At 37.5% G+C, this 12242-nt stretch overlaps 1 long non-coding RNA gene across 2 annotated transcripts in view; it reads right to left on the bottom strand.

Annotated features, from left to right (window-relative positions):
* Positions 1–12242, bottom strand: part of LOC112983800 (uncharacterized) — a 149788-nt gene that overhangs the window by 51009 nt on the left and 86537 nt on the right. The window contains exon 3 of one of the 2 annotated variants that reach the window (XR_010392149.1): positions 8794–8946. The exons of the other annotated variant lie outside the window; for it this stretch is intronic. This is a non-coding gene — a long non-coding RNA (uncharacterized LOC112983800). The remainder of the gene's footprint in view (positions 1–8793; positions 8947–12242) is intronic. 2 annotated transcript variants of the gene reach the window in all.

Raw genomic sequence — 12242 nt, 5'->3', positions numbered from 1 at the left:
AATTTAAAATAAATACTATATTAACCATAATTTAAGCATTCCTTGTAAAACTCAGTCATTCAGTGAGTACCTGCTAGGCTCTAGAAAAATAAAATAAAATTAGGTTTTGCCATTAATTACAATGTTTAAGACTGTTTAGAACTAATGGTGGTTGTTCTTCAATTTCCACGCACAATAACCATTGCATATTGGAACTCCTGAAATGACCAGACTCCTTGCCTACTCTGAAGAAGTTGGAGTACCAAGATTTGCAGTTCAGGATAAGGCTCCCAGAGAGAGCATCTGGGGCTGGGAAGAAAGCTGAAAGAACTTGTAACCGTGCATCAAGCCAACCTTGTAGGAGGGGGAGAACAGAGTGGGAGAGTGGAATTTAGAAAACAAATTGGACGATCATCATCTTGAGGGTTAAAGTGGACATATGAAAAACTTCATGAAAGGGAATTAAAAAAAAAGTCAAAATTTGTGCCTTGGAGCTCATTGTCTATCACAATGACGTTTTGGCTTGCAGATTTTTTCAGCTTTGCACCAGGGAGCTCACACTTGGGAGCGTGCTGATCTGGAAGCGTGGCCTTTTGCAATTCTGGAGTCTCAGCTAGAGCCTCCTGAGTAGGGTCTGAGGGCTGGGTTTGGGGGTCTGACGGCTTTGCAGCTGGGATGCAGATGGAGTGCAGGGACCTGTCAAACAACATAACAGTTCCCCGATACAATCTGAAGCATGTTTCCACTGTGCAGTGCTACTACTATGCTAGCAGAACTCATTTTGAACGATATATCCTATAGAAAATCCTGTAGGATACATAACCATGTCAAGGAGAGTGCTGTGCCTAAAATATGGAATGAAGCAATGCAATGCAGGAGGAGCAATGGAGTGGAGCAGACTGACGAGGTGTACCAATTCCCTCAGTTCTTTTCTTCCTTTTTCACTGAGTCCTGTAGGTCTCAATAGTACCAGCCTCTCCTTTCCTGCCATCCTAACCCAGTCTGGGAAGCCGACTGATAAAATTGCTTTTGCGCTATAATCAATGTCTACTGCTAAAAAAGTCACAAGCTCTCCAGGCTCACAGCAACCATTAGGAAATGATCTGGTTTTAATACTTAAATTAAATAATGACTTATTCATTTATGTGAAATTTATTACTTTATATTTGAGATAAAAGCACTAAATTTACTTAAGTAATGGTTTATTAATTTTTAAAAATTGCTTGAAAGAGTAACAAATTCCACATGTAATTTAAATAATTTAATTCCTTAAATGAGTAATTGTTTTACTTTACATATCGAAAGGTGTAAGAAACTCACTGCTGTGTCAGGCTGGGAAGCAGCTTTTACCTTTTAAAAAAGAAACCTGTGAGTCAAAAATGTTTAAATGTTAAAGTCAGTTTGTCATCATGGTCTCCTCAAAACAGAGAATAACAAACTATATACAATACATATTACTCCATAAGACACTATTTTTATATGATTGCTTAAATATCAACTTTATTTAATTTACATGATACCCTCGTAACTAAATAATACTTTATTTCTTGCTGATAGTGAAAATTATAATGTGGAAAAGTTTTAGATATCTATAACTGGAGAAGCAGAGAGTAGAACTTTGTATTCAGTCCATGGCACTGTTCCATTTAAAAATGGCCTATGGGATGAAAATATGGCAAAAAGCAAGAGAATATATCTTCTTTCCTCAAGAGAGCTTTTTGCCTTGAACACTATTTGAAGATCCTGTCTACCCCATTCCTCACTCTGCTCCCCTCTTCATGCACACAACCATACTGCCATCTCAAAAACATGGACCTGGAAAAATATAGAGAAGGGCAACAGGGATGATCAAAGTTATGAAACATTTTCCTTAGGAAGAAAGAATTCTTCTTTGGCAGAATTGAGTTAAGTAGGCATTTTCAGCCTGGGAATGGGATAAATTGAGAAGGATATGACAAAGACCTATAAAATCATGAATGTCATGAAGGAGGTGAATACTTCACAAAAACTATGGGGCATCATGTGAAAATAGCAGAGTGGAGGTTCAAAACAGAAAAAGTAGTTGTGAACCTTCTGTCTATAGGACATTGTAGATAGTTAAAAGTTGGAATCAGAAAGTAGTTGGACAAATTTTTGGAAGCAAAATCTGCAGATTAAATACAAAGATACCATGTCTGACTCAGGAAGTCCCTGAATCACTGGACACTAACAGAGCACTACAGAGTTCTTCTGTTCCGCGACAGGCATCTCCTGGGGCTCCTGATCTGAAATGGGAAACTGATCTGAATGAACATTTGGTCTGATCCATAAAGCTATCCTCCTGGAATATGGAACAACTCATTCTTTCAATGATGCTCTACTTAGTGATAGGACATGAGGAGCTAGTATCAGCTGTTAAGAGGGAACTAATATCACCTGTTTGGAGGCGGAAGAAACAGTGGCTAGATTTATCTCACATGAGGCAAAGTAAGATCCAGACAGCAGTTTACCCTGCCAGTGCCTTGCAGTGCCTTGCATTAGCACATACACAAAGTCAATTTCTAGAGAAATGTATTAGAAATGAAAAATAAATATATTTTAAAAAAAAACACTGCTGGACCAGCCGCAGCATTATTTGGCAAAATCATCCATACTTCTCCTTGTACACAAACAAAAACTGCTCTTTCTATTTAACAGTGCCAGTAAGCATGACTGGAGCTATAGACAAGAGCCCACATGCTGCTTTTACTCATCATTATTTGAATTGAGATTGTAGACTAAATTACTCAAGTCCTGGTAGTTTACCAGTACCTTCCAGCAATTCCCCCTGTGTTTTCAGAGGGCTCATGTAACTTCTCATTATACAGCATGAAAGAATCAACAGGAACAAAGACTCGCAGGATATACCACTGAAAGGCATACTCATACAGATAGAATGGGGCGAGAGGAGGTACAAATGATAACACAGGGATGCAGAAGTGTTTTGCGCATCTTTGCTAGGTCACTCACAGCCACATTAGACTAACATGGAAATCCCTACAGGGGAGTCAAATAGAGGAGTCAGATATTGGAACGAACTTTGATGTGAGAATTATAGATACATTAATTCTCATAAAACACCACGGAAGCTTTATCCTGGTGGCTAGATGTCATTTTCTGCCAAATCTATAAATCCAAAAGCTAAAGGCTACCTGGTCTGAACTTAAAGATTTGGGCAAATTAAACCAGTCAGAGCTCGTTTGCTTAGGAAGCAGAGTGCAGACTGGCATATGAAAAATGGCACTGAAGAGCAGGTTAAACAAAGCTAAATTATGTAAGCTTTGCATTGCAAAAGGTAGTTCACGATGACAATGTCATACATGCTTTCCAGCCCATTCTTTGAACTTGCAGGTACAAATACAGTGTGCAAGTAAGAACCTTAGTAAGGGCTCACATACTAAGAAAAGAAGGCATCCGTCATTTTAGGAGCTGTACTGAATCCAAATCTGTGTTATGTGATTTCCAGAGTAAAATCATCCCAATATAATATAAAACATGAAAACTAGATGGAATTCTATCTTCCACATGTTAGAGCACCTGGGCCAAAGAAAGCCATTCCATTTTGCAGTATGATGGGAAGTCAAAGGATTAATGCTAATACCATAACAACAGATACTCATGAAAAATATGTGCATTATCAGTCTGCCCATTCCCCTCAATAAACTCCTAAAATAGCAGTCAGGAAAGCACCAGCTTGAAAAGAATGAATGGCATTTGTGCTGTGTTTCTGGTTGATAGCACAGTGTCCAGGAAGCAAGACAATGACAAATTCCATCACATGGTGCTGAGGAAGAATTATACACGTTGAAGCCAGCCTGGACTAGTGTTCCAGCATTTTCTAGCAACCTGCAGATCTTGTGTGTATCAGTTTTAATTGTGGGTGTCTTTTGCCAGGAGTTCAGAAACAAATGATATGAACAAATTACCTGGTGCCATCTAACCTTCATCCCTTCAGTAAGTATGGCTCATCATGATTCCAAAATCAAACAAACAATTAACATGTTGAATTTTAAGTCAGTTATATCCAGCTAATCTCCAATTACCTGTCTACTTTTTCTAGTTTAGTTAGGTGAAGTATATAAAATTTAAAGAGCTCTAAAAAAAATTTTTAAGGAGCACTAAAGAGAAGTGTGCTTTTATGTTAAAGTCATTCCTGTGAACACCTGTGAACTGTTGAGTTTAATTGGGCTACATCTGCTGCTGATTTTGTGAGTTCTGACTGATTATCTGTCCTTATCCTATATTGAGTTGTCTCTTTCTTTTTTCCTTTCCATATTTCTTTTCAGGATACAGTTTATACAGAATGACACACCTGAGAAATGAGCAACCTAAAAAAATCTGCAAGCTGTATAAGAGGTGGTACTTCTCTAATAGAGACACTCAAAAGACAGACAAATTTGCAGCATGAGACCAAATCTTCATCTTCTCCACCAACTTAGTTATTATGATTTCAATGAGAATAACCCTGGCCAAGGTGTGGCCAAGGTGTCATTATACGGACTTCCCACAGATGTATAGTCATGGACACTCAAATCTATATATGACAAAAATATCCAAGAGAAGGGACAGCTTCCAGGTAAAATATTTCTTCCCCATAATGTACATATGAGACTCTTATTGCTTTCTTTAGGAGTTCCATGTATACGCTCAGCTAAGGCACATTGGCATTGCAGAAGACGGACACAAGGCCAAATCGTATCCAGACACCGTATTGGTGTTTGCCCCTTGTTTGCAGTATGAACTATATTGATTCACCGTGGCAAAAATCAGTGGAAAAATTCCAACTGACTTCCTAGATCAGGATTTCAGCGTATCTTCATAAGCCAGAGAAGCAGTTAATCACTATTCTCTCAAAGGATTTGGGGGTAGAGAAAAAGAGGAGAGAGAATACAAGACTCTATGTATACTATTATAATCTGGTAGCTTGAAGACTCATGTAGTAAGTGGGAAACTGAGATTCCTTGTCCTGCTCAGCATGAGGCAGTTGAAACTGATATTCTCCACATCTCTAGAGAGGACCCTGGTCAGCCAGCTGAGGTCTATACCAGATATGGTGTTTCCTATGCATCTCGAAGCCATGCCACAGGCGGATACACCGGAATGACTCTATGAATTTAAGCTTTGCATGGAATTTGGGAAAAACGAAAAAAAGACACAAGACCAAAATCAAAAGCTAAGGGTCATGTAGATATTAAGAATGAGAATTCTGAAAACATTCAGTTTTTGTTTAAATCTGTCCACTGAAATTGAGGAGACTTTTACCCCTGATATTTAATGTAGCGCTGAATGCTTTTGAAAAGTCTGCTTCAACTACCATATCTATTTATTTGAGGAAAAGTGATAGAAAGCCCTCAGGCAAATAGGAAATAAGTGCTTTATCAGAAAAGGCAGACATTACTTTTTGCACTATTTAAATAGAGAGGTGGGAGAGAAGCAGGAAATTAAAAGTTGTTGCTCTTTCCAAGTGACAACAAATCTGAGGCCTGCAGGGAGTTCAGCTCCCCCCCAGCAGCAATTCAAGGGAGGAGAAATTAGTGCTAAAATATCAGAATATTTTATTATTTATTTGTTTTCAGAACAGAGATGAGTTCAGTTTACCTGCAATACAGGAAACCAAAAGCAGGCTATTTCCCTTTTTTCCAGAAACCTCACCTAAAATATTATTGTTCTCTAGAAGTTTTCTGACCTGTCTGCAAAAGCCATCTTGGACTCCATCTGCTTAAACAAATTCTTAATTTTTCCTCAGTGCCTCTTTTTTTATATTTGAGAAACCTCTAATCTTAAGCTGGTCTTTAAGGACTGTCTTGTCTTAGTATGCGAGGTGTAACTATTAAGATGAGCCTTATAGTTTTAGAACAATTTTTCAGAGCAGAGAGGACAGGGAAAGAAATGGGGAGGAAGGAAGAAGGAAACATGCAATTCATCCAAGGAAAAAAAATGAAGCTTTCTTTCATTTCCAAATAATACGTAATTTTGATTTTTTAATAAAAAATTGTCTATTAAGAACCTTTCTTTGCTTGCTTGTCTCACTCATTACTCATTACTCATTAGCAATATTGAAATCTGGGGAAAAAACATTCACCTTAGGGTCAAGAATATGCTGAACTGAAATGATTTTTAAAAGACATTTTGTTTACTCAAAATGTAAAGATACTCAGATTCACAACCACCACATCTTGTCAGAGCCCTTTCTGATCTTATATTCTCCTTATCAAATTGAACCAAGATTATGGGGTTTTATTTTTTACTGTTTTCTAATTACCAGGAGCCTCAAAAGTTAGCTAGCCTGCAACTGTGCTGGAATGCAGAAACCTGCAGAAAAGGATAGAACAAAATTTCTGGGAAAAGTCACGTGTTTAAAATCATATAGACCCCATATTGACTTTCTGGAAGTGGGTAAAGGAAAGTCTCCCTCTACTTCCATCCATGAAGAATTCAAATATAATGTTTATATCTTGTTGCTTCCTTATATTCATAAGCATCATTTGTCACAGCAATTGATTTTCCGTAAGAGAGGGAAAAAATATTAGAAGTTCTCATAGCTAGAAATTTTTCAAGTTACATGTGATCTGTTCTCAAATTTCAAAATGAAATTTTCCCTTTTTTCCTTAAAAAAAAAAAGACTTAATATAACAAAATGCTTAGCATTGTGAAGGGTAACTGAAAAGCCAAGAAATTACCTTTTACTTGACTTGTGCTTTGGGAAGATGCTGAAAACACTAATTAGTCATTAACATGGCTCAATTTGTAGCCTTAATGCCTTAGAGACAAAAGTCTGTCAATTATTATTATTTCTATAATAATAGCACTACAAGTCCCCAGCTCAGGCTCGCCTTCTGCTAGAAACTGCAAAAACACATAATAACTTTAAAAAATCTTGCCCCGAAAACCTTGCATCATAAAATTAGACAGTAATAAGTGATAGCAATAAACCAATGAAAGAAGCGGTATGCAGGACAAGACCGTGTTTCTTAGTGTTTGCCCTGAAACCTCTATAAACACTGAAGCCGCTAATATCTCCAGACAGGCCAGTGGGTTAGGTCAGTCAAAAGTCCTACGGTTTCCTTTCATTCAAACATTTTCCATATTCCAGAAAGTAAGTGATTCTTAAGCAAATGTAGGTGGAGTGCTGACTAATTACAACCCTTCACAATAGAAAATAACTGGATCCACTCAAATCCAATAACTCGTGAAAAAGGAAGAACTATAGGCTGACTTGTGCATGTGAAAGAAATGTTGGAGGGAGGGTTATTTGTTTCTTTGTTTCTAATATCCAGTTGGGTCCCTTCTTGCAGCCTGGGTTATCATCATACAAATCATGTCTTCTGGGGATGTATTTTTAGAACTACTAGTAGGAAAATAACCCTTCTGCTTGAAAAGTTTCAAACAAATAAAGAATCCTGACAAATTTGACAATCTGCATGAGACAGAGCTGTATGGTGGCAAACAATACCAAATTCAAATGAAAATAAAAATAGAATAGTTAATGTAAGGAAAGGGATTGTACAGGTTTCCTATAGCTTTACACAGTAAATCCTTTAATGAAACAAGAACTTTATTCTTTACAATAAAAATGCCAATTCTGTAATATTATGAAGCTAAGCAAATGTCTTTTAGCAAGTGAATAGACTGTGAAATAAAACAAAATAAGTAAAGGAGTATATCTTGAGTTTGTAATTTGCCTTTTTGTTGACTGATTCAACATTACATATGGTCATTTCTAAAATTATTTTAATTAAATTCCAATACATTCTACTAGAGCTGATTGGGGATTTTCTGTCAAAGTACAGTGTTACCAACCCCAAGGTTCACAAAACCTGAGTGAAATCTGCTATCTGCCGATCAGTTAGATTTTTTCTTAAGGCTATTTTTTCCCTAGGTAACTTTTTCAAAATCCCCTGGTCACCTCCAGACTTTTGGCAGCCACAGTGTTGCTGTTTCTTCCAAATTTATAAGCTAAGCTGAGTTCAACATTCACTGAAAAAGTTCTCACTCTTTGCCTAATATTATAGAGCCTCACCCAGAGCCTCACCCAAACCAACAACTGAGAGGAACCGCTGTCCTGTACCTGCTTATCTCTTCCCCAGCTCCTCTACATTAATTCTGCCTCTGCATCACCATTCAAATCATCATCCCTTCCCCAGCTTAGCAGTGAAATATCTATCCCCTATTAGTCCTTTTTTCACTTCTCACCTTTTTATCCTGGAGTTAATCACCCATCTCTTCCAAATTGGTATTTCAGAGAAAGAAAAGGAGAGAGAAGGCAGACTGCCTCCACCAGGTTCTTTCTCTTCCCTCCTTCTCTTTTGTGAGAATAGCATTAGACAATGTTTCTCTCCCTTCCATTTCCCAAAAATACTTCTCAAAGGCTGGGGGGGGGGAGGAAAAAAGTTGTCTGCTTTTCCATGCAAGGTGTGGAAGCAGCCAAAAATTAATGTATTTGCCTGAAAACAAAGATTGTTGATAATAAACCATCAACAAACTGGTGTTTGTTTAGTATTCTGGATGTGCACAGATATAATTCTCAGGCCAACACATGCTCTCATGTTGTGAGACAGCACCATTTTCATGTATATCTCTTTCACCAAGAGTTCTTCCAGGACATCTCTACCTTTCTCTGCAGCCTTAGAGTCACTTCTGTGTGGAGCTATTTTCTCCAGCAGTACAAAAAAATGTCCTTCACAATACTATCACAAATTCTATTTACCTTTTCAGGAGGGAGTTTAATAAGTCTCAGGTGTGACATTTCTACAGAGATATTCTACATGCAATCCAGTTAATCTTTGATTAATGTACCTCTTAACCCTTTGTCTGAAGACCTTCCTCAGATGCTGTCTGTGATGATCATCTCTTTCCCACACCAGACTTGCCAGTTGCCAATATCACTTCAGCAGCTTGTCACTTGAACAACTTTCCCATACTCTTTTGTGTCTCCACCACTCTTCAGCACTGAAAAATCAGCAGACAAAACCGATGTCTTAGTTTTCACTCCTTTTCTGAATTTGACCCTGGAAAAGGTTTCTGCTGCTCACCTAACCCAAGACCTCTTCTCATTCTGCACATCAGCAGAAGTGTGCTGTTTTCTCTAGCTTCTGCTGTCTCCATCTCATAAATTCCTATTGGCAAATGCCTCTGCTCCTTTATCAGTTCTGCCCAGAAATCTCATGGTACCCTTGGTCTCACCAAAGATTTCTCACCAGGCCTCAGCTGGTTCCTCAAGAAAACAATTTCTTTAGTGTGATGGAAGTTTTTCACTACAAAAAAGGCAAACCGAGAAACCCAGTAGCAAGAAAAGAAATTATTACCTTGGTAAAATGAGATGAGTTTCAGTGTAGACCTATGACTGGGCTTTGTCAAAGAAAGGAATTTGGTTACCTTATTTTATAGAAAAGTTAATTATTCTAAAAATGTGTAATAGTTATGGCAAGGTATTCTGGTAAAAAGAAAAAAAATAGGGCAAGGGATTATTGTCATCATAAAAAGAAACAGTTGAAGAGCAATTACATAATTAAAAGAAATGATCTAGTAAATCACATAATGTTTCACTAATTCATTTCGGTTGGGTCACATTTCCCACTGACTCATGAATGATCAGAATATTTGTGAAAAACTGTCAGCTTGCAACAAAATATACCAAAACTACTCGATATGTTGTCAATAAAAAGATTGTCATTGCCTCTCTTTACTCTACTTACATAGTCTACACCATTGTACTAATTTACTGCATCACAAATATTGATATATTTATTCTCATAAGTTATTTTATGAACACAGAACATAGACTCGATGGCTGAAACAAAAGTGTAAATTGACAAATCATGAGCTCAGCAAATGTGATGCTACGGCAGCCAGAATTATTTGTAATTTTTCTCTAACTCTTCCAATAATTTACATAAAACTAAAGTGACAAAAAGAAGGCCTCACATATCCTACCAGTTCTTTTTGCCGTTTTCCTGTAGGAGGATTATTGAAATCACTTTGGAATAGAAAGCATCTGAACCCAACAGCTCCCTTATCTTGGATGAGTCTCCTCTCTGCTGTGCTGCTACATGAAAAGGGCATTGGGTGGGGAGAAGAGTAGGAACTCTCACTGTTGCTTTTTGAATGTAGACCTTTTGTCTTTACTTCTACAAAAAGCACTCAAAATACATCTATCAGTTCAGAAGAGGCATTTTGCATGGCCCTAAATAATTTGCTGGAGATAAGCCTAGCTGTTCCTCTTACTGTGATACTTGACTGACAAGAAAATCCTTCTTCTCTAACTCTGCTGAAATATTTTATCCCTCTCTTTGGTCCCTAACACAATGAAGCTTACCTTTTTTTTTTTATTTTAAACTCCTCAAGATGGGAATTATGTCTTGTTGTACACTGGTAAATCCATTGCATAATAGACTTGTAGTCTTTACAGGGCTTCTGGAGAACTGCTACTCTAAAAAACACAATATTAGGGAAATTTTCCAGATTTTTCAAGGCAGGAAAACCTATCACTCTGTACTTGTTTAGTGGAGCCCCATTCTTGACTGAGGCTAGGACCACTATCTTAAAATTACATCAGTAACAGTAGTAATAATGAGAATATTTCAAAATCTTGTTTATGAGCAAAACTATCATAAACTGGAAAGAAATATTCATATTAAATATATTCACATGCAATACGGTAGAGATTTCAAGGCAGAAAAAGAGAAGAGGACTTGAGCTCAATTGTCATAGTTGTTTTTTTCACACATGTGAGAAGATTTTGGATGGGGGTAGTTTAAGAGCAGTCTCCACTACAGTTAAAGAAAAATGCTAATTGCAAAGAAGCAGCAGAATATCTTCAAATTGAAGGAGAATATTATTATATAAACACATTACTTTGGTTGTGATCTGGCATACTAGCTAATAGTGACTAGAAATAATTAAAGCCTGAGATGCTTGCGGGTAGACAGTGACCTCATTAATCACTGTGATGGAGACACTGGTAGCTCCCTGCAGTGAGTCATTATAGAAGTGCATCAAATAACAAACAATGACAGCTAGCTAGTAGTGAGTGAAGTCTGACAGATGGTCAATAAATTCAGAACTGACACATTTTTGTAACTAAAAGGTAGATTTGAAGGCTTTTGGGGTTCTGACAGTGTTTCTCCAGAGCACTGAATCTGGCTCATAAATGTTAACATCCAGTCCAAGCCCTTTAAATGTAAAGGAAAGTATAAAAACCAAATCCCTCAGAGAGGAATCAAACCACAATATGCACAAGTTTATAAACACCAGTGACACTTACTAGTTCACTACCGTTAGGAATGCTGCATCATTTCTAGTCTGCCACCACACCATGCTGTGCAACACCACAAAGCATTTTATGCTAATGTGATGAGACATCACACAATTTGATATGATGTGGAACAACACAGTGGTGAAAACTTATGGACCAACGTAATTACTTTCAGATAAGAATTATTAACTCAGCTGGCAGAACTCTGGTCTAAATGTGCACGATCTGAGGATAAATAAATAGATTAGATAGATTTACTGAGAACAATTTGCAGGAATGGATATTCCATTGTGCCTGCCTCTGCACACAGCTCTATTTAAAGTGCTTCTCCCTATACAATAGTACATACATGTATTAATCTCCCCCGTGCCCTTTTCAAGACTGCTGTCTTTTATTAATATTTGCTTGTTTTCTTGGTTTTGCCCTTTATAATTAATTAAAACAAACATTTTGGGGTGTGTTTGGTTTTTTAAGTAGCTGAATTGGCTAACATTGTGTTAATGAAATAACTGTCTTTGGAAAGAGCATTATTGGAGACATAATCACAAAACCAGTAATTAAAAATAGATGTTTAGGCCGTCAGCAGGAATAAAGCAGTTTTAACCCCTGGAACACAACCAGTTTCCACCTCTGGAAGACAGTCCCTGGAGTCCTCATGACCCATTTATTGAGGGAGTTATACTGGACCAGGGAAAGCAAAAGAAAAATTGCAAGATGTGCTTGCAAATAACAGCATTTGCCAATTGATTTGGCTCATGTTTGCCTGGCTTCCTTTTTGCAAGCATTCAAGAGAGCAAGATTTTATTCAGAACACAGAAAGGAAAAATGTAGAGAAGATTTGTGAAGGCACAAATATGCAAGTAGACATATGAACATAGGCTTTGTGAAAGGCGGGCAGAGGAAAGGGAAGGAGGAAGGCTGCTGTGTAAGAGAAGGAGGCCAAAGTAAACAATGAGCAACAGTAGCGGAAAATAGAAGTCACAGAGAGAAG

Source organism: Dromaius novaehollandiae, chromosome 1 (assembly GCF_036370855.1).
Source record: "Dromaius novaehollandiae isolate bDroNov1 chromosome 1, bDroNov1.hap1, whole genome shotgun sequence".
Classification (NCBI taxonomy): Eukaryota; Metazoa; Chordata; class Aves; order Casuariiformes; family Dromaiidae; genus Dromaius; species Dromaius novaehollandiae.
The sequence above is the reverse complement of the archived record's forward strand: the minus strand, read 5'-3'. Positions and strand labels throughout refer to the sequence as shown.